The sequence below is a fragment of the Panthera uncia genome, chromosome A2 (assembly GCF_023721935.1).
Source record: "Panthera uncia isolate 11264 chromosome A2, Puncia_PCG_1.0, whole genome shotgun sequence".
Lineage (NCBI taxonomy): Eukaryota > Metazoa > Chordata > Mammalia > Carnivora > Felidae > Panthera > Panthera uncia.
The window spans coordinates 108,066,095-108,088,671 of record NC_064816.1 but is presented as its reverse complement, the minus strand read 5'-3'; positions in this window follow the sequence as shown (position 1 = coordinate 108,088,671).

Here is a 22,577-nt window from a genome sequence, read left to right as displayed (position 1 = left end):
CACAAGAGAAAAAGCAGCAGGATTCAAACACAGATGGTCTAATTTGGCAACACACAATTTAACTACAGTAGTAAACAACCACAGTTGGTATTGCATTTCTAGAACTGCATTATATATTCCTTGAAATATTAGTCCTTTAGAAAGATGTTTTAAAAAGGGCATTCTGTGGACATATAAATTTGAAAAGTATCACATATGCCTTGTATGGGATTCATGGCACATTTTAACATGCTAAAAGCTTACCTATAAATCCTGCAGGAAAGAAAACAGTTTAGCTTGGTGTAGCATGATATACCCAAATGCTTTTGCCTGTGGAACATTTTCATCTTATGGTTCTTTACCATGCTCGTGAAAAATCCTTCTGAAAAATCTACCTTGAAAAATAATCTTGGGGGAAGGAATATAAGGGAAAAAAAATGTTTCTGAAAAAGATTCAGTGATAAAATGAGATGAAGTTTCCTATAAAGTCAGGAGTTTGAGACAAATTTCTTTGCTATGTTTCAGTAAAGCATGATTTAAATATTAGCGGACTGTAGTTTATATTTATCTTTACTTCTGCTCTCATCTGCAATTCATCTTGTCTTTTTAAAAGTATAAAAATATACTTGGTATATTTCATGTGGGTCCTGTCTACACTGAGAAGGCAGAACTTTCTCTTCATATTTACTTTAATGTAAAATGTTTAAAGAAGAAAAACATACATTTAGCAAAGGATACATATCATATGTGTCAGCTAAATTTCAGAAAGTGAACACATGTGTGCCGTCAGCATCCAGATAAAAACACACAGCATTACTGGAACCCCAGAAGCTTCTTCTTCCAGTGACTACACGCATTTACCAAGGGTAACAATTATCCTGACTTCTATCTCTGTAATTTGCCTTTGCTTGTTTGTTTACAGCATCATTGAGATATAATTGACATCTATTAAACTGCACATATTCAACATGTATTTTTGACGACTTTTGACATATGTATCAAACACAATCAAGATAATGAATATATCCACCATTCTCCAAATTTTCCTCCTGACCTTTGTGATTCTCCCTCTCCAAGCAACCACTGGCCTGCTTTCTGTCACTGTAGATTAGTTTGCATCTTCTAGAATTTTATATAAATGGAATCATATATACATATCCTCTTTTTGAGGTGGGGTCTGGCTTATTTCAGTCAGCATAACTATTTTGAGATTCTTTCATTTTGTTTTGTGCATTAATAGTTTGTTCCTTTTTATTGTATGGGTACACCACAACTTGTTTATCTGTTCACCTGTTGATGTACAGTAGATTGTTTTTAGTTTTGAGGAATTACAAGTTTCCTTGAACATTTGTGTACAAGGTTTTGTATAGAAAGATATTTTAATTTCTCTCTTGTCAATATCTAGGAGTGATATGGCTACATTACATAGTCAGTATAAGTTTAACTTTTTAGGAGACTGTCAAACTGTTTTCTAAAGTGAATATACCAAATTATATTCCCACTGGTAGAATAGAGACTTCCAGATGTTCCATATCCTCACCAACACTTGATATGATCAGTTTTTCATTTTAGCCTTTCTGGTGAGTATGTATTGATATGGTATTGAGGTTTTTGTGTTTTCTTAACGGCATCTCTTCATGTTGTTTACTTGCCATCTTTACATCTGCTTTGCTGAAATGTCTAATCAAATATTTTGCCCTTTTTGAATTGGTTTGTTTATTTTCATATTATTGACAATTGAAATTTATTTCTCTGTTTTGAATACAAGCTCTTAGTTAAAAATCAGTTTTGTAAATATTTCCTTTAGCTTGCTTTTTTCTTTTGGTAATAGTGTCTTTTGAAGAACAAATGTTTTTTTTCTTGATATAGTGTCATTTAGGGTCTATAATAAAATATTGATTAATTTTTGTTTATGGTGAGGCAGAAGCAGGCTGTACTGCCACCAATGTCTAAGATTCTTTTTCCTACTGAATTGCCTTGGCTTCCTTGTCAAAAGTCAAATGACTATGTATGTGTAGATCTATTTCTGGATTGTTTATTCTATTCCATTGATCTATTTGTCTATTTTTATACTAATATGACATTGTCTTAATTACTGTAGCTTTAGTTATTCTTGAAATCAGATATTGTACCTCCTCAAGTCTATTATTTTACAAAGTTGTTTTGACTATTTGAGGTCCTTTCATATATATGTAAATTTTAGCATTGGCTTGCCAATTTCTAAAAAAAAAAAAAGGAAAATGCTTCTCGCATTTTGATTGGGATTGTACTGAATCAATAGATCCACTCATTCATATTTTTATCCATTTATTCTTTTCCATTGAAGTGTATGGTGAAGGAAAAGTCTTAAACATTCTTAAAGTTTTTAGAAAACTTAAGTTCAGGGGTGGAGAGAATTTCTGTGAGAAGAAAGAAACTTTAAGAAAAAAGACCCAAGTTTGCTCTTTGACCACATGCAGATGGCTCAAACCATACTATTAATACCATGAGTTACAGAGTTATATTAGTCCACTAATTGACAGCAAAACTTACCAATTGGTATTGTAAACATCTTAGTAAAATCTTAACATTTTTACTTCTTCTATAAAATTCTACTATAAATATTCTAGAAATATTAGGTCTTTAAGCACTTTCTCAAATCTCCTACCCAACACATAAACACACATACATACACACATGCACACACACACACACCCCAAACAAGCTGCTATGGACTAAATTTTGCCCTCTATCCTACAATTCATACATTGACGCCTTAAGCCCCAATGTTACTATATTTGGAGAAAGGGTCTTTGAAGGTAATTAAAGTTAAATGTGGTCTTAAGGGTAGGGCCCTAAACCAATAGGACTGATGGCCTTATAGGAAAAGGAAGAGAGACAGGTCACTCTGTCTCTCAAAGTGCATACACAGGAAAGGCCATGAGAGCACACAGCTAGAAGGACCATCTGCAAACCAGGAAGAGAGCTCTCACTAGAACCCAACCATGCTGCACCCTGACCTCAGAGTTCCAGCCTCCAGAATTAGGAAAAAAACAAATTTCTGTTCTTTTAACAGAACAGAAATATTTTGTTATAGCATTCCGAGTAGAATAATATACAAGCCAAATATAATCACATTTTCTATAGCTTTCGTTATCATATAATTGCTTCATTTTCTGAATGCAGTGAATTTACTGATTACTCTAGGAGATTTAGGATTTATAGGTAGCCTGCTCTGGTGATCTTGATGTTTCCTCATTGATTTACTGCTGGGTGTACTCTTATTACTACCAAAGGACCATCAAACTGCAACTCATGAAGCAGTTTATTAAATGACATTTCTTCCCAGAGTATGAAAATATGCAACCTCTCTTAAAATGAGGTATTATTTTGTTAGTATTTAGTATATTAAATGGCTGAAAGCTTTGGGCTTAAGAACTAGAAAAAAGAAGATAGAAAATTCTGTCAATTATGTTTTTTAATTTGATTTAGTTGTGTATTTATTTATTATTTTTAAATGTTTATTTTTGAGAGAAGAAGAGAGAGAGTATACACGAGAGGGGGTGGGGCAGAGAAAGAGGGAAACAGAGTATCCAGAGGAGGCTCCATGCTGTCAGCAGAGCCTGATGAAGGCCTTGAACCCATGAAAGGTGAGATCATGACTTGAGCCAAAACCAAGAGTTGGACACTTAACCGACTGAGCCACCCAGGTGCCCAGATTTGATTGTGTATTTAGGTGTCTGAACTTCTGGCAGGCCTTTTATGGGTGTTTCTAATATTTTTCATTGTTTCTTTATTCCCCAAAATATTTAGAACCACATTCATTTTTATGAGAGAGAGAAACATGTATGACTGGTCTCATGGAAATTGTTTAAATACCACATGCTAACTGATAGTGCTACTGGAGCTACTCATGACAATTCTTTCATTTTCTTAAGAAGGCCTTTTAAAATTCCTGGGTAATTTGTCCATGGAGTACTTTGAGAGTCTGATGGTCCTAAAGATGCCTGCTTTATTAGTAAGAAGTAACTACATTACACTCTTTCACTGGTAAAACATCAATCAATGCACTCTAAATATTAGCTGGCTCTCCTTGCTCTCACTTCCCAGCATACTCTTCATAGAAACCATGTTGATGAGACAGCCAAGCTGAAATGTGATTTTGAAAAGATAAGGGCACTTTTGTTTTCTGAAAAATAAATTTATAAATGTTTGTGTTCAGCTGAAAGACTAAATTAACTTGATTTTTTAAAATACTACTGACCTTTACAGAAAATTGAAAAAAAATTTAAAAAGGAAAGCCAAATCCTAAGGATTCTAAAAATGGTTACATTTAGCTTATTTCCTCTTGTTTTTTTTTTTTTTTTTTAGTGTTTTATTCATTTTTGAGAGAGAACTTAAGCGAGTGGGGGAGGGGCAGAGAATGGGGGCGGGGACCAAGGAATCCAAGGCGGCTCTGGGCTGACAGCAGAGATCCCAATGTGGGGTTTTATCTCACAAACCCATGAGATCATGACCTGAGTTGAAGTCGAATGCTCAAGCAACTGAGACACCCAGGCACCTCCCTGGTATTTTTAATGTACATATTCTGCATATACCATTGTAACTGGATTAATGATGAATTAATGGAAGTTTAACAAGGAGAAAAGCTTTGTTATGTAGTTACAGCTTTTCAGTTCTCTTTACACTATGTTTCTTACTACATAAAACAAAGGCAAACCTAAAGATTCATGATTTAGGAGTGTCCTATGTGAAATGCAGACAAACTTAAGAAATGCCTTTGATCAGACCAGAATGTATAAAATAATTTAAAATAATGTCTTAAACAGTTCTTTGGGGAAAAAAAACCAAAACTTTTTCTTTAGAATCCAACACTCCCCCCCCCCTCCCCGCCGCCCCTTACTTACCGACAATGTGCCAAATAAGACTGCAGCTACAAGAAAATAAATATACAGATAAGAAATGAAATATTTAGGTAATTGTAAAGTTCTCCCCGAACCTCCAGATGTTTGGCATTCTGTGAGGAAACTATCACATGACTGAATTTTCCACTTTACATCTGGATGTTTTGCCACCACAGACATATTTATTCTTTTGGCTGTTTATGAGAAACGTTCATTTCTTGTCATGATTCTTCATAGTAGAGTCAATTTTAAAATAACAGCAATGAAACAAATTATATATATTCCATGTATCAGTCAAGATACAAATAAAATGATGTTTGAAAATAAGAATTTAAAGTGATTTGTCATAACTGTATGCTTAGTATGCTTTTGTCCTTTAACAGCTCTGCAAGATATGAATATCATTAACTTATGCATAAATGTAAGCTTGGATTGACAACTGAAAAATCATCATGCAAACACTAATTTTTTTTCCGTATGTATTCCAGTATTTTTTCCAGTATTTATCCCTATGGATAGTATGCTTTGACTTAAAAAGGGATATAGTGTATGATTTCTAGCCCTGAGGTCACAAAATCAAATACCCTGAAGGACTAGGATAAGAAATATTAATGGGTTAAGTGGGCTTGATGAAAGACAATAGGACCTTGTTGGGACAATCTGGGAAGTCCTAAATTCCTAAATTCCCTACCAAAAAACATGAAAAGAAAAGAGGGAGAACTTAAGAAAAGGTACCTTGGAACTGAATTTTGTTCAAGGACTATTCAGTTTTATAGCTTTAATTTTAGTTTAATTCCCCCCTGGGAATTGAATGCTCCTCCCCTGGAAAAGGAGACTGGGGTCCAGTTTATACTATGATAGAGCAGCCTATGTAAAACCACAGTAACTTTGGTCCCTAACCCAGTAATGTCTCCTTCCCACAACCGTTCTGCTGCTTACAGTGCAACCACACATTCTTCCTCAGGTTCTTTAGATTCTTTCACAGAATTGAAACCCAGTACCTGCAAATAATATAGACATGAGTTCATATAGTCTAGCTTTAAAAGAATTACCATGTTAGGGGTGCCTGATGGCTCAGTCAGTTGGGCATCTGATTTCGGCTCAGGTCATGATCTCGTGGTTCACGAGTTCTAGCCCCACATTGGGCTCTGTGCTGACAGCTCAGAGCCTGGAGCCTGCTTAGGATTCTGTGTCTCCCTCTCTCTCTGCCCTTCTCCTGTTCATTCATTCATTCTCTCTCTCTCTCTCCCTCTCTCTCAAAAATAAATAAACATTAAAAAATCTAAAAAAAATATTTTAAAAAAAGAATTACCATGTTATATTTATATCATACAGTTATTACAACCATGGGCTTTGGAGTATGAATCAGTTGAAGGCCCAGCTCCATCATTTAGGATTTGTGTGACCATGAGAAAATGAGTCATTTAACCTCAGGTTGCTCATTTGTAATATAGGAAAAGGAAGAGCATTCCTTTGGTGGGTTGTTGGGAGAAATAAATGAGATATGTCCATGAAGTACATACTCAATAAATATCGCTTGTTATGGTTACATTATAGATACTGTCACCATAGAATTGTTTTTTAAGAATTAAGTATCTCTACATTTATTCCTCAACATCTCTAATTTTCTCAACATCTCTCTTTCTGATTTATGAAATAAATTTATTTATCCATTTATTCATTTAACAATGATTTATTCAACATTTCATACAGGTAGGCATTTTTCTAGACACTGTGTTTTTAATAGAAAAAGATACAGAAAGTCCATGCCATCATGATGTGTACAGTTTAGTGGAAGAAATATAATAAATCACATAGAAGGAGGGAGAAGGCACAGAGGGAGGGAGAGAGGAGAGATAAAAAGAGAAAGAAGAAAGGAAGAAGAAGGGAGTAAGGATGGAGGGAAGGATGGATTCAAGTGGTAATGCCTGTTTGATGAAAATTAATGGTTTGGGAAGATCACGGTAGGTCAAAGTTTCAAGAATCATAAAGTTCCTAGTAGGGAAAAGTTACAATAGTCAAAGAACTAAATGAAGCTTACTGAGGTTGGAGCTAAGAAAGACATGATGAGAAGTCAAATATGAAGTCAACGAGAGATCAAAGGCTAGATTATATAGAGCTACAGTTATGAAAAATATTTCTACATTTTTCAAAATATGAAAAGGAAGGTATTAGAAAGTTTTACATAGGAAAATGTCTTGATGTGACATCTTTTTTTAAACTCTTTTTATTTGAGAGAGAGAGAGAAAAAGAAGGTGCATGAGGGGGGAAGAGGGGTACAAGGAGACCAAGGAGAATCTCAAGCAGGCTCCATGCCCAGTGCAGTGCAGAGCCCTGTGTGGGGCTCAGTCCCATACCTAGAGATCATGACCTGAGTTGGAACCAAGAGTCAGACACTTAGCTGACTGAGCCACCCAGGTGCCCTATTGATCTGACATATTTTGTAAATGTCTACTCTAACAGCTGAGTGACAGACTGTAGAGGGGCAAGAATGGGAAAGGCAAGTAAAGCATTAGGAACCTATTACAGAAGTAGAGGCACAGTGGTGGCAACCTGGACTAGTGAGACATGAGTGCATTCAGGATGTATTTTGAAGGCAAAACCAACACGATTTGCTGGTGGGTTGGAAGAATGCAAGCAAAAGCAAGGAATCGGTTTGATCTAGTGAATGGTAGCGACACAATGATTTGAGGAAGATTGGGGAACTAGAAGGGAAAAATCAAGAGTTTTGCCTTGGCCATGTTTGCTTGAAGTGCTTATCAGGAGTCCAAAGAGAACCATGGAGTGGGCAGAGTTCAGGGGGAGCAATGAGGCTGAGATTTCTTTGGGAAGCATTGGCATGAGTATGGAGCAGAGTGAGGTGAGAACTGAGCACAGACACATTGCAAAATTGTGAGGCTCAGAAGAGGAGAAAGTTTAAGAAAAGGATTCTATTTTTTTTCCCCACTCAAACAAAATGAAACAACTTTGTATGTTGCTTACTTTTTGCCAATCCCCGCTTTATCAATTATTTTTATACTAAGTAGAATTTCTAATTACATAATTTGATTTTTTTGAGTCATTATCTACTTTGGGCTCCGCATTATGAAACAGAACTCGATGAAATCAATTTTAAGCCATTTTGTTCTCCAGTATACAAGGAATTTATTGGTCAAAGTAGATAGGGCAATAGTCATGCTCTAGCCAGTCCACTTTATTCCCAGAGGCTATTAAGTAGAAATCAGAATAATTAATTTATAATTATTATGGAAAACAATACTATCAAAACCTATGTAGGGAGATAATATAAGTAAAGGACCTTACATGACATGTTTCAGTGAGATGAGGATTTCCCATGAGAAGGCAAATGTCTTCAGTAGCAGAGTAAAAACAAATATTAATATTAATAGCTGGCACCAGTAGAAATATTCTCTCTTTAGGAAAATACCCAGATAAAGTACATGGAGTGGAATATGAGATCATGAGTAGAGGATTAGGAGGAAGCCCAGGAAACAAAAGAGGTAACTAAGTCCCTCTGCATTAGAAATGAACAGACACAGGGAGGAGACAGTTAAAGGAAAAACATCCAAGGCTTGGGCAACACTGTGAAGTTGTCCAAGAAGTTTGGAAGCAGCACTAACGATTATTGTTAAATAGTTACTGCTGCAGCAATTTAAACTTCTTTTGATTTAAACCTCAAGCCTTCATCACACTGTGCTACACATACAATGCCTTTTGTAAGTGCTTTTTTTCAGTTATGTCTGTGTTTCTGAATACATTTATGATTTTTTTTTTAATTTGCCAAGCAAGGCAAGGTACTGACATTAACTCCCAGACAGATGAAAAATTCAAAACCTAGCATGGAGAATAAAAATTCAGTGGGGTTAGAGGGAGGAGTCAAAAACTTCCAGATGGGATAACTCACCTATTTCATCACCTTATATTGGGAAACCAGAGGCACGTTGGTGAGGATTTTACTAGCTATAAATTGTGAATTGGAGCTCTAAACCAATCGTGAATGAGAGGTAAAGAAAGAAAGAGAGAGAAAGAGAAAGAGAAAGAGAAGAAAGAGAAAGAGAAAAAGAAAAAGAAGGTGGGAGAGGGACAGAGAGAGGGAGAGAATTACCCATAAACTGTGAGATCATGACCTAAGCCAAAATCAAGTGTCAGATGCCTAACTGACTGAGCCACCCAGGTGTCCCTGTTTAATCACTTTTAATTGTGCTGTCTTGACCCAGTTTTGAGACCTTGACTAGGGGCTGGTTTGTTCCCCTTTTTGAGCACCCAATTAAATCCATACCCCCAACCATTTCTCTTATCTGGCTTTCACACCCTAGTTTACTGAGCATTATTCTTAATCACCCCATGGCCAGGTACCATATAACTAGGTAAGCTACCATGCCCCATGGCCTGCAAAATTAATAAATTTAGCCAATCCACCAGGAACCCTGGGAAACCTAGCAACCCACCCCACTTGCCAATATCAACTGTCTCCACAGCTCCAGCTTGCCGTTATCCTTTTCCATGCATTCCCCTGTGTGGCTCTGTTTCTCTTCTGGAGCTGTAAGTAACTAAGAGTTCTGTCTTTCATCTATCCATGTGTCAGTGTGTCGTGTTCCACCATGAAAAGAATCTTTAAATGTTGTGAAACACAAAGAAGCATCAAGTTGATATGTGGAATTTACTTCAAAATGTAAATAACATATTTTGTTTCCTACTGTATGGAAGACATTGATATGGTGACCCTAAATAACACATCTTTCAACTGGCTATGTAAGAATCATGCCGAAGGATTTGTTAAAAATGTAGACTGATGTTCCATCTTAGACCAACTGAAATCAGAATGTCCAGAAGGTATGAAGTGGGAAACTGTTTCTAAGTTTTTCAGGTGATTCCAGTACACATGCTGATGTAGGTATTGCTGATATGGAAGAAACAAAAGATATTGGCTTGCCTTCAAGGGTTTTAATTCTGGATTGAAATCCTAGATCTGCATTTTACTATCATGTTACATGGAGCGAGTTAGTTAACCCTTTTGGAGATTCAGAGTGTTGTGTGAAATGAGGATAACTTGCTAGATTAGTATGATGATTAAATGAAAAATTATCTGAAACTGTCCAGAAATATGCCCAGAGTTTGAAATATAGTAGCTTATTGCTTAAAGAGAGGAAACACTAGAAAAAAATGTAGTGTGTAACAAGGGTCAGGATGAACAGACCTGTACAATGTTTGAAAATGGGAGCTAGAAATGTTAAAATCTTCCAATACTTAATTAGCCCAGAAATATGCAACAAATTTTGCCCAATAAAAATGGTAGGTGTTAAGTCAGTATTTAATCCTAACAGTATAGCTAACATACTGAATATGATGCCCCTCTGTGGCATAAATACCCATTTATCTCTAAGTATTCATTGAAGATCCACCTATGTACTGGAACTTTTGGAGTTTACCTAGATGCATCCACAACCTTCTCTCTCAGGTGCTCTCACAAGTTTTCTCCTCTTTGAAGTCTTTATTTTCATCATTTAAGAAGCATGTCATACCTTAGGAAGTGCTGAGTCTCGAAGATGAAATGATTACTCAGCAAGTTTTAGATAAAACTCCTACACTTGGAAGTCATTGGTAATGGAAGATCTTTCCAAATATATACACAATGGGATGATCTAGTGTCTGTCTGGGGTGGTAAGGATGACTCTTTGAATTTTCTGTACTTTTTTAATGGTGCCACCCAACTTGGCTTGATACTAAGCACAATATTCTCTAAGCATTGAGGACATACTGAGCTATCACATTTTGCCTCAAGTTCCCACATTTCTGTAAACCACAATTCCTTCTGGTACTCCCCTCTTTGCCCTTTCCTATTGAAAAAAGTAAAGGAAATAAAAGATGAAAATTTAAGATCTCTATTAATGTTGTTACTCTTACTTTCTTCACTATTTGGTGGCTTGATGATCATGAGCAAGTTATTAGCTTCTCTGAGTCCATCTACACATTTATAGAATGAGAAATGGCAATACCTGCCACATAGGGATGTTTTGAAGTTAATATAAAATAAATTGATGTATGTAAAAGGTAATTGGTCAACTTTCAAGAATAATAGTAATGCATTAGTATTTTCTTTTGACTGCATGTGGTTAGTAGAAGAGTCGGGGTGTTTGCCTAGAGTATCCTTCTTTCCATCTTTGATCACTTCCACTTAGACACACACTAACTCAGTGTTCTTATCTTCTACCCCTAGCACCACACCAGTAGGGTCCTTATCGGTCACTGCCATTTGTTCGCTCTATACGGTAGAAATTATCCAAGGAAAAGTAGAGATTGTACTGTTTTAAGTCCTGCTCCCTCTGCGGGAAGCACAACGAAAGAGGCTGGGTTCCCTGTACACTCCACAGAGGTACTGTGAAGTTAGCAAGAGCTATTTTCTGTCACTGCACTTGGATTCCTCCCAGGCCCAGTGGGGGTAGTTCAACCTTGAATCAGGAGATCTACATTCTAATTTCAGCCCCACCATAGGCAAAGCAATTTTAGTCATGTTATTTAAATTTCCTCTTTCTCAGTTTCAGCAGATTTCAAGTAAAGATGCTCATCCTACTCTTGGCCTGCATCGCAGAGACTCTATGAGAAAATTTCCTCACGGATACAGACTGCTGTGAAATGATCAGAAACGGATGCATTTTCATTTCGTGAGCCCAGGTACTTCAATTTAAGGCTCAGGACTGTTTGAATCTCAGAATATAATGTCGGTATATAGAAAGCAATTATCTGTTTCCCTCATCAATGACACTTCCTCAGGATCCTTCTAGTATGCCAGTAAAAATAGAAATGAAGTACCTAGCAATTGAAAATGTTTTTTTTTTCCTTCAAGAAAAATAATGTATTTTGAAAGTGTCATCTTCAAAGAAGCTTATCAGTTCACAAAAAGTTTTTCTTAGGAACCTGCACAAAACTAAGGGAAATGCTGTGATACAACTACATTTCTCTTTAGGTACATCATCTACTACCAAGGTGATAAAAATGGGAGAGGAAATAGAACAGCATCATTGTATCAAATAGAAATAGAAGAAATAGAACAGAATCATTATATCAGTTAAACTGACATATGTATTTCTTTTCAATGAGGGAATCTGAAAATAGTCACATTAAATATCCATTCAAATGCAAACATTGTCAAAGATCTGAATGATTAAAACTTGGGTCTTGTCCTCTCTCAGTTAACAATCAAAATAATTCCAGAAAATTATTACATGTCCCTGGATTCTGGACTGATGGCCTCAAAGAAGAGGTAGCTTTTAAGAAATTAATTAGGTTCCTGTCTTTAATGCTATTCGCAGTAAAAATCATGATGAGGAGAGAAAGACTGCAAACAGCACATTTTTTGTGAACCCTAAAATAGATCTCTGACTATAGAGACTGCGATAAACTAAGCAGACCTTGGTTTATATACCAGGCTTATAATCAAAATTCCAACAATTTTGTTAATGTGGCACAGGATCCTGTTTTATGGGCATTCATTTCCATTCAAAGTATAAATGTCACACATAGGCATAGTGGATCAATATAATTCTGAAAAATCTTTCTTCAAAAGCAATTAAGCAGTAAGGTCAACAGATACATGGGATCAAATATACAGATAGGAAAAGTGCATTTATCTAGATGAAGCACAAAATCCTGTTTCTCAAGGAAAGATATCACCATTTTTTGTTTCATCATGAAAGATTTCTAAAGTGGATATTATTTCAACTAGGCATTTAAATGAATAACAGGAGTAAATGAGTACTTTAGGTGAAGTATGGCATGGTATGATCAATCATTTATTTTGGATTCTCCTCCGTCCTCCTTGAGATGATGGTAGGGAAATAAAGTATTATAAACTCACAAACATAAAGAGAAAAGGAGACAGATGATGGCATTTTTTGAAATGGGAAACTCAAAAAACAGGAAGCTGGAATCTACAGACAGACAAGCCCAGTAGAAGCAAGAAGACTCATTCTGCATTAACTGTGGTGAGGTTCTCGAATTAGAGGCTTTAGAGATCTCAGAAGTTAGGGGTAAAGGATAGGTTTGAGAAGAGAAAGACTGAAAGGTATGGTGAACATATATTTCATGACTGTATTAGGATGCTCTTGAAGTAAAAGATACATTACTAACTATTTAACCATGATAAAAGTCACATACATTAGGACTGTCCTGGGCACTCACATCAATTCTATGTAGAAGTACCTATTCAAACCTTGCTCTTATTTTTTAAATTGAATTATACCTTTTCTTTTCTTTTCTTTTCTTTTCTTTTCTTTTCTTTTCTTTTCTTTTCTTTTCTTTTCTTTTCCTTTCTTTTCTATTCTTTTCATGTTTATTTAGTTTTTGAGAGAGAGAGAGAGACAGAGCATGAGCGGGGAAAGGGCAAATAGAGAGGGAGACAGAATCCGAAGCAGGCTCCAGGCTCTGGGCGGACTCAAACTCATGAGGCCTGAGATCCTGACCTGAGCTGAAGTCGGATGGTTAACTGACTGAGACACCCAGGCGCCCCAAATTATACTCCTTTTCAAAATGATTTGTAAGTGTTTTAATGTACGATATTTTTGATGCTAACCCTTATCTGATATATGTTGTGTATCTTCTGCTATTTTGTGACTTGTCATCTAATTCTTAGGTTAGAATTTTTTTTTAAGGAATAGAAATTCTTGATTTAAATATTGTCAAATGTGTTCACTGATCTGTTTCATATTAACACATTTTGTGCCCTCTTTAAGAAATCTTGATAAGATCATGAAGACATTTGTTTATATTCTTTTCTAAAGCTTAACTTTCATAGTGAAGTTTCTAACCCACCTGGAATTAATTTTGTGCATGGTGTAAACTAGGCGTCCAATGATATATTTTTTATTTTTTAATATTCTTATCCCAACATGTTATTTTGAAAAGTTTGTGTTTTCCTTATTAGTCTCATGAGTCAACTGCCCATACATAGGCAATGGCTTTGTTTCTAGCCTTTTTAAATTAAATTAACTTTATTTTAATTAATTTTATTTTTCCTAAGTCTTTCTGTCTACACGCAACAATAATATTATGGGTTTATATTTTAACAGTTTTAAAGAATTATCTACTAAAGCATGTCTTCTCACCTGATTCCTCTTCTTCTAGAGGGTCATAGATACAATTGACCCTTTGCATTTCAATTAACTTTTTAGAATTAGTTTGTCAAATTCTACAAAATCCCTGTTGGAATTTAGATAGAGGTTGAGTCTATAAATCAACCTAAGAAGAACATTTATTTTTACTGTAATGTGTTTTCTAATTTTTCAATTTATGGATTTCCATTTATTTAGGTTTTCTTAATTTTTCTAAAATAAAGTTTTATAATTTTTATACATAGAGATCTTGCCTATTTTCTTAAGATATATATTAAGACTCTTAAAAATGTTTTATTTCCAAAATTTCATTTTCTGTTACTGCTGGATATTTGTATATTAATTGATTCTTTTTAATTTTTGAATTCAACAATCTTGCTAAATTTTTATCAAGCCTAATCATATGTCTGTAGATTCTGTTGGGTTTTCTTTTTACACAAGCATATAATCCACAAATAATAACAGTTTTATTTCATTTCCAATTCTCATATTTTCCATTGCTTTTTTTAATTTACTTCTTCTTCTGCCTAGCACCTGAAATAAATCCACAAATTGATAAATTGGAAAACACATTACAGTAAAAATAGATGTTAACATGGAGGTTAATTTTATCAAAGTTTTGTCAACATGTGTAGAGATGATCTATGAATTGTATCCTTTTTAACCTGTTTTTGTGGCAAAATACATTAAATTATTTTCTTTTTTTTTAATGGTTATTTATTTTGAGAGCGAGAGAGGACATGGGCATGAGAAGGGGGAGGAGCAGAGAGAGAAGGAGAGAGAGAATCCTGAGCAGTCTCCCTGCTGTCAGCACAAAGGACTGGATCCCACAAACCATAAGATCATGACCTGAGCATAAATTGAATTAGCTGCTTAACCGACTGAACCACCCAGGTGCCCCACATTCAATTGTTTTCTAATATCAATCTAATGATTTTTTGATGTTAAATTAACACTCCTCTGGGATAAAACACACTTTTTTGTAATGTATTTTCTACATATTACTGAAGTTTGGCTTATGAGTTTTACAACCATGTTAAAATTGAAGTTGGACTCTAGTTTTCCTTTTTTTCCACTGTTAAAAAAATCATAGTTATACTATCCTCATAAAATGAATTGGAATGTGTTATCTATTAATTTTTTTCTTCTCTGGAAGGATTCACATAGGATTGGAATCATTTCTTCTGTTAATGTTTGTTAGGACTTGTCAGTGAAACCATATGGTTCTGGAGTTTACTTTGAGGGAAGATGTTAAATTACTGATTCTTTTACTTTAATGGTAGTAATATTCAGATTTAATATTTCTCATCTTTTCTACAAATTTAAAAATGTGAATTCTCTTGCTATTAACCTCTTCTTATCAATTTAATATTGGCTATTTGTGACTTGCTTTTTTCCTTGACTTACTCTCACTTCAGCTTTGCCACATTTATTAGTCTTTTCACCAGACCAACTTTTGGCTTTGCTTTCCCTCTATATTCTATATGTGAGTTAGTTTTTCACATTCCATTGATTTCTGCTATTGTTTTTATTTCCTGTTTTGCAGGTTCTACTATCATTTCAGGCTTATTCTACTGTTATTTTACTAATATCTTTCAATGGATGCTGAGTTCTTTAATTTCCATCTCTCATATTTTTTAAAATATGGATTTAAGGCTATGATTTTTCCTGTATTACTCTAATCTGCTTTAACAATTTTCTTATATGGTACGATATTTGCATCATTATTCAGTTGTGATACTCTATCTTCTAATTTCCATTATAATGTCTTTTGTTACTAGGAAGTATATTTTTATTTATTTTTTTAAATGTTTATTTGTTTTGAGGTGGGGAGGGGGGCAAAGAGAGAGGGAGAGAGAGAATCCCAAGCAGGCTCTGCACTAACAGCGCCGATCAGGGCTGGATCCCATGAATCAAGAGATTATGACCTCAGCCGAAATCAAGAATCAGGTGCTTAACCAAGTGAGAGCCACCCAGGCTCCCATAGAAGTATATTTTTAAATTTCAAGTTTAATTTTATTTTTTTATTTGTTTAAAGTTTTATTTAATTTTGAGAGAGAGAGCAAGCAGAGGAAGAGCAGAGAGAGAAGGAGGCATAAGATCCAAAGTGGGCTCCATTCTGAGAGCAGAGAGCCCCATGTGGGGCTTGAATCTTGACCCTAGCCAATGTCAGACGCCCAATCGACTGAGCCACCCAGGTACCCCAACAAGTTTAATTTTAATGTCCTGTAAATGTATTTAGCTTAATTCTACTGTAGTAAGAGAATGTGTTTTATATGATTTAAATACTTCCAAAACTTTTGACACTCTGCATGTATTATTTTTGATTTATTACAATAAATGTTTGCTTACTTTTGCCTGCATTTTAAACCACATTTTCTGCACTTATTTGCTTCTGGCAGTTGAGAGCTTTTATCTGGAATCACTTCCTTTCTTTCCTTCTTCTTCTTTTTTTTTTAATTTTGAGAGAGGCAGAGACAGTGTGATTTGGAAAGGGGACAGAGAGAGACAGAGAGAGTGAATTGAGGCAGGGCAAGATCCCAAGACCCTGAGATCATAACCTGTGCTGAAATCAAGAGTGGGTCAACTGACTGAGCCACCCAGGTGCCATGGAATCACTTCCTTTCTAGATATATAGCATGCCCTTTAGAATTGTCATTAGTAAGCGTGGAAGTTCTGACAACATTGATCCATCTTTTTTTATTTAATTTTTTAATCTTTATTTATTTTTGAGAGAGAGACAGACAGAGCATGGATGGGGGAGGGGCAGAGAGAGACAGGCACAGAATCCAAAGCAGGCTGACATGGGGTTCGAACCCACACACTGAGAGATCATAACCTGAGCCAAAGTTGGAAGCCCAACCGATGGACCCCCCGCCCCCGCAGTGCTCCTACATTGATTCCATCTTATTCATGTCCATACATCAACCTCCTTCGGGGGGCTCCATGCTCCATGCCCAAGGGAGGTTAATGTATGCCCTGACCAGAATGCAGGAAGCCTTGTTCCTATCATCCCTAAAGTGATGCACAGAAGGCCCCACTTAGTTAACTAATTGAGATGATTGGTGCACAGAAGGCCCCACTTAGCTAACTAGTGATTGGTGCACAGAAGGCCCCACTTAGCTAACTAGTTGAGATGATTGGTGCACAGAAGGCCCCACTTTAGGTAATTACCCTGTGACCTCATCACCATGCCCATCACTGTAAAAGCTGGGGATTATGGTCTGCATTCAGCAGAAAATATGCATGCACAATAAGTGTGTACCACATGGATTACAGGCCCACCCGCTGGCTGCATCCTCACTCTTGGTAAGTTACCCCCGATATAACTGTGTGGAGCTCTGGAATGGCTTGCTTCATTTTTGGTCTCAAAGTGCCTTCTTAATCTGCAGGATACAATAATACGGAGCCTCCTCCAACTTCTAACAGGAAGGGCTGCCTGGTGAGCATTCTGATGTTTTTCATCTGAGAATGTCTTAATTTTGCCATGTTCTTGAAATATATGCTATTTGGGTGTAGAATTCCAGGTCGAGTGTTATTTTCTTTCAACCTTTGAAGATATAATTTAATTGACCTCTGGCTTTCATTGTGCTTAGCAGTGATTAGATAACAGCATTATTTTGAAGGCAGTGTGTGGGTAGTTTGTTTTGTTTTATTTTTTGGTTTTAGTATCTTCCTTTTGGTGTTCTGAAGTTTGATTGTAAAGTTTCTATCTATGGTTATCTTCTATGTCTTTTGCCCACTCTTTTCTTCATTCTCCTGTTCTTTTGATCTGTCATGCATAATACTTCATTTATATCTGCCAGTTCATAAATCTCTTTTCTTTTGTGTCCAAGTTTTGTGTTAAATGTCTTCATTACTGCTTTTATTTTAGTTATTTTGTCTTTATTTTTAGAACATCTATTTGGTCATTTTTCAAACCTGCAATGCCATTTTGTATAATTTTTTGTTCCTTGCTGATATTTTCAAGTCAATTATGTTCATTACATTTAATGATATAAATAATGTCACTTATGCTGTTAAATGTGGAAATTGGTATATGCTTATCATTCCAATATATAACATCATATGGATCTGATATTTTTGCTATTTATTTTTTGCTGGCACATATGTGGAAGAAATCTAGGATATATTGACGACCAATTCCTGGACCTTAGATTATATCAGTGTTCCACTTTATAGGTGAACTAGGAGAAATGGACTATGTGCTGCTGAACATTCTGGAAACCTCAGTCAGTTAACAGAACAAAGTGCATTTCTCATTCATGCAGATCTCTGTTGAGTTTAATGACTTTCCAGGACAGCTACCTTTCAGCTAATCTGGGAAACTATAAGTATGTCACTTGATGTGGCAAAAGGAACTTTTCAGATAGGATTAGTTAAGGATCTTCATATGGAAAAATTATCCTGGGTTGTTTGGGTGTGCCCAGTGTAATCACACAGCTTCTTACCAGTAAAACATGGAGGCCAGTGAGTCTGAGTCAGAAAGAGAATTGAAGATGGTAATGCTGGTGTTTTTGAAGATGGAAAAGCCATTAGCCATGTGTTCCAGGGAGCCTCTACCAGCAAAAGGAGGAGAAAAGGAAATCATTGCCCCCTAGAGACTCCAGAAGGAATGCCCTGCTGACACACCTTGGTTTTAGCCTCAGAAAACCATTTTGGACTTCTGAGCTTACAAACTGTGAAATAATAAACTTGTGTTTCGTGTCACTAAATTTGTAGTAATTTGTCATAGGTGCAAGAGGAAACTAACAGTATTAGTGTATAGACATACTAGCAAAGTATGTCTCTAGTAGATAGAATAGAATTGAATTTTTTACACTTTGTCTTTAATCCTAGTCTAACAATCTTTGAACTGGGTTATTTGGTCAATTTATATTTATTATTATTGATAGAGTTGAGTTTAAAAACCCTTTGCTGTTTGCACTCTAAGATATAATCTTCTTTGTCCCCTCATTTCTCCTTGCATGCCTTCTATTCAGCATGATATATTATTTTATCTCTTGGATTAGCTTTGTAGTCCTGTACATTGTATATTCTTTCAAGGCTTACCCTAGATATTATAATAGGCACCCATGAGCTCCTACATAAACCTTAAGCTAGTGCTTTACCACTCTTTGCACATTCAAGGACCCTAAGAAGTTTAACTCTGTGTGCCCCCTGCTTCACCCTTGATGTAATTTTGATCTATGCATTTTCTTTATACATAGCTTATAAACCCCACAAGATCCTATTGTTATTACTATTATTATTATTGTCATTTTAAATAGTATTTCTATTCACCTATATTTTATGCTTTCTGGCACCCTTTATTTTTAGGGTTCTCTGCTAGTTGGGGTCGTTTTCCATCAGTCTAAAGACTCTAGTGTTTCTCATAGTGCACATTTGCTAGGAAAGAATTTTCTAGCCTTTTCTTAGTCTGAGAATTCCTCTTCTTTACCTCTGGTAGGCAAAAGCAGTAAGTAATTTATTAACTTCAGAAAACAAATAATTGTTAAAGAATTAAATGAATCATTATCCAATATGTGGCTCACCTGTGAACATTAACGTTAAAATATTATAACTGAATACTGAGTTTTTTTATACACTTGTGTATTGGTTGACTCTTGCCAAGAAAGTATATTGGGGCTAAATATTTATTTTATGTGGTATAAGGGAGGATATTATTATAGTTAATCATTATATTCGATTCTAGATAGTCAATAATATTTACAATTGGTAATTTAAAACAATTTATGGAAAAAAATTTGAAAGTCGTAAGATAGTAGAAATACAGCTAAGATAGTTGAATATTGCTGCCTCTGCAGAAAGGGATTCAGGTGGAAGTTGGGAGGGGAAATTGCTGTTTTTCCATAGAAGTCTACTGGACTATTTGAATTTTTAAAATACATTCAAATGCTGTTTGATAGAAACAAAATAAAAACGTAAAAGTAAGTTTCCTTCTGAAACTTATTTTGGGTAAGATGTAAAACCTTCTGATAAGTGGTAGCTGGGACAGATTAGGAATGTGATTAAAAATCACTACAGTAAAATTGAGGCAATATAGTCAGAAAAGGAAGATATAGAAATACTCATTCAGTCGTTCTGGCTACCAGCATTTTAAAATTAAGATCTTATTCCCAGTTCACATTTTAATGGGATGTTATTTCATGTGCATATAGACAGGGCTCTAAAAATGATAAGTATGCAATCACTCTGAAATGTGCCATTAAACTGGGGAGGTCATGAAAGTGAAGCACTTGAGGAAAAGATCACTGAGGGAACGCTTCCTATTATGTGTGAAACAAAGATGGCAAACAAGTAGATACAAGGATAAAGCATCAGGAACCACTCTAGTGAACCAGAGAAACTGGTATGGATTTTATAAGAAAAAATCGTCGTGAATTGATAAGGGACACCCATGCAGAAGGTACATGACTGCAGTGGAATTGACAGGCGTGATGGAGACATAGGTTCTGTGGATGAGGAAAGAAAAACCAGCATATCTTGTAGGCTTTTGACATTTTGCCACCCTGACTCAATATGCAGACAAAATGTCCAAGTAAAACCAAACCTCATCACATGGGCACCCTACCAGACACAAATTGTGGCATGGACACAACTGATCCAACCTGGGGACCTGCTGTTAGTTCTGTTTATACTTACCCATAAGCACTATTGAAAAATAAAATGGCATCATGTGCAACAACTCTTGAAGGACGGTTAGGGGCACTTGACATATACTAAATATTACATACAATTGAGCGCAAGTGCAAAGACAGATACCTTTTTAGCCACGTCTTGGATTAGATGTGCACTTTAGACCATATTATTACAATTTTTTTTCAATAAGATATGTTGTAGTATGACACTGTAGATTAAAACAGTCACATATTTTAGGGAACACAATTTCTCTGAGCCTCAGTTTTTCATCTGTACACATAGTGATAAATGACTTAAGAATCTAAGTGCTTTCAAAACATGTATATTTGTACACAATGTGACATACTAATATAAGATGTTAATAATATGGGACATTGAGTGTGGGGTGAATGGAAGCTTTCTGTAGTACTCATTTCTTGTGAAAATCTAAAACTCTTCCAAAACTCTAAATTTTATTTTTAAAAAGCACATATGACATTCCAAAGAAATGTTTGTCAACAGAAGGATTAAATTATATTTAAAATACCTCATGGAGTGCCTGGTACATGGAATAAACTCAATAAATGTTATTTCCTTTCCTTTCGTTCTTGGGCTCTCAGGAAATTGATCTGCCACCTGCACATTAATCTCTGTGCTTATTCAGCCTTTCTTCTTATTCTTGTCTATCCTTTACCATTTTATTCCTGTTAATTGAGCCCAGCACACATCTGTTTTGGGGTCCTCATTTTGGACAACCTTCAGATAGTGATTTCTTTAACAGGGAAGCTAGATCACTTTTCAAGTCTCACTTTTATGTTTGCTACCCTTTGGATAAAACACCCAGAAAAACCCACTTTCACCAACCGCCTTGACCATTTACCCTTAGGCTTCACTAAGGTGTTAAGAAACAATAAATTATTAAAAATACTCTGAATATGCTCTACAACCTAGATCCTTATGTACCTTAGCCTTACTCAAGGCTAAAACTTACACACACGAACAAAAAGTTCTATCCCAAACAGGCTACATTTTCCAATGTCAAGAATGGTGATGAGGGGCACCTGGGTGACTCAGTTGGTTAGGTGTCTGACTCTTGATTTCCACTCGGGTCATGATCTCACGGTTTGTGAGTTTGAGCCCTGCATGGGGCTCTATGCTGACAGTGTAGCGCTTGCTTGGTATTCCCTCTATCCCTGTCTCTGCCCCCCACCCACTTGCTTGCTTGCTCTCCTCTCTCTCTCATAAATAAATAAAAATAAACTTAAAAAAAAATAATGATGATGAGACTTGTAATCCCTAAACGATAGCTTGGTTGTACAGCAACAGTTGTTAGCCCAGAACTTTATAAGAGGGCCTTAAGTTCTCAGAAGGGACTTCCTTTATTAGGGGGGTGGGGGCATCATCAGTCTTACTATCCTCTGCTTGTAAGATGCCTCATAGCAGCTCTGTACCCTCCAGTTGCAGTAACTTTTCTTGAGTACTTAAGGAATTCTCATGATTTCTTCTTCCATCCTGTTTCCAACGTTGTTTTCCTTATTTGAACTTACCTTCCTCTTGAACTGCAGCATTCAGCTCCCTTACATATATTTCTTGTTTGTTTTCCTCACATATATTTCTGTTTGCCTCAGAATCATCCTGGAGTGATACACCAGCAGGCCTGGGTTTTACTTGTCAGTGACTGGGAACTCTCAGCAGTTCTGTGTCTTCCAAAACCCACAGAAGTCTAAGTTCTCCAGGATTTTCTTTGTTATCAAGAGCTTTAAAAGTTCTTTTTCATAATTAATGTAAAAGAAATCAAACAGTTCAAAGTGATATTAGCCTTTTAGAAATTTGGGGCTGCAAAAAGAATGTGTTAAGCACATTCTAGACAACTGCAATCCTCTCTCTCCTATTCCCCCTCCCACGCCCCAATTTTTTCAGGAATCAAACTGCCTAAGCTCAGTTTGATGTAAAAGGTTTTTTTTTTTTTTTTTTTTTTTTTTTGAAT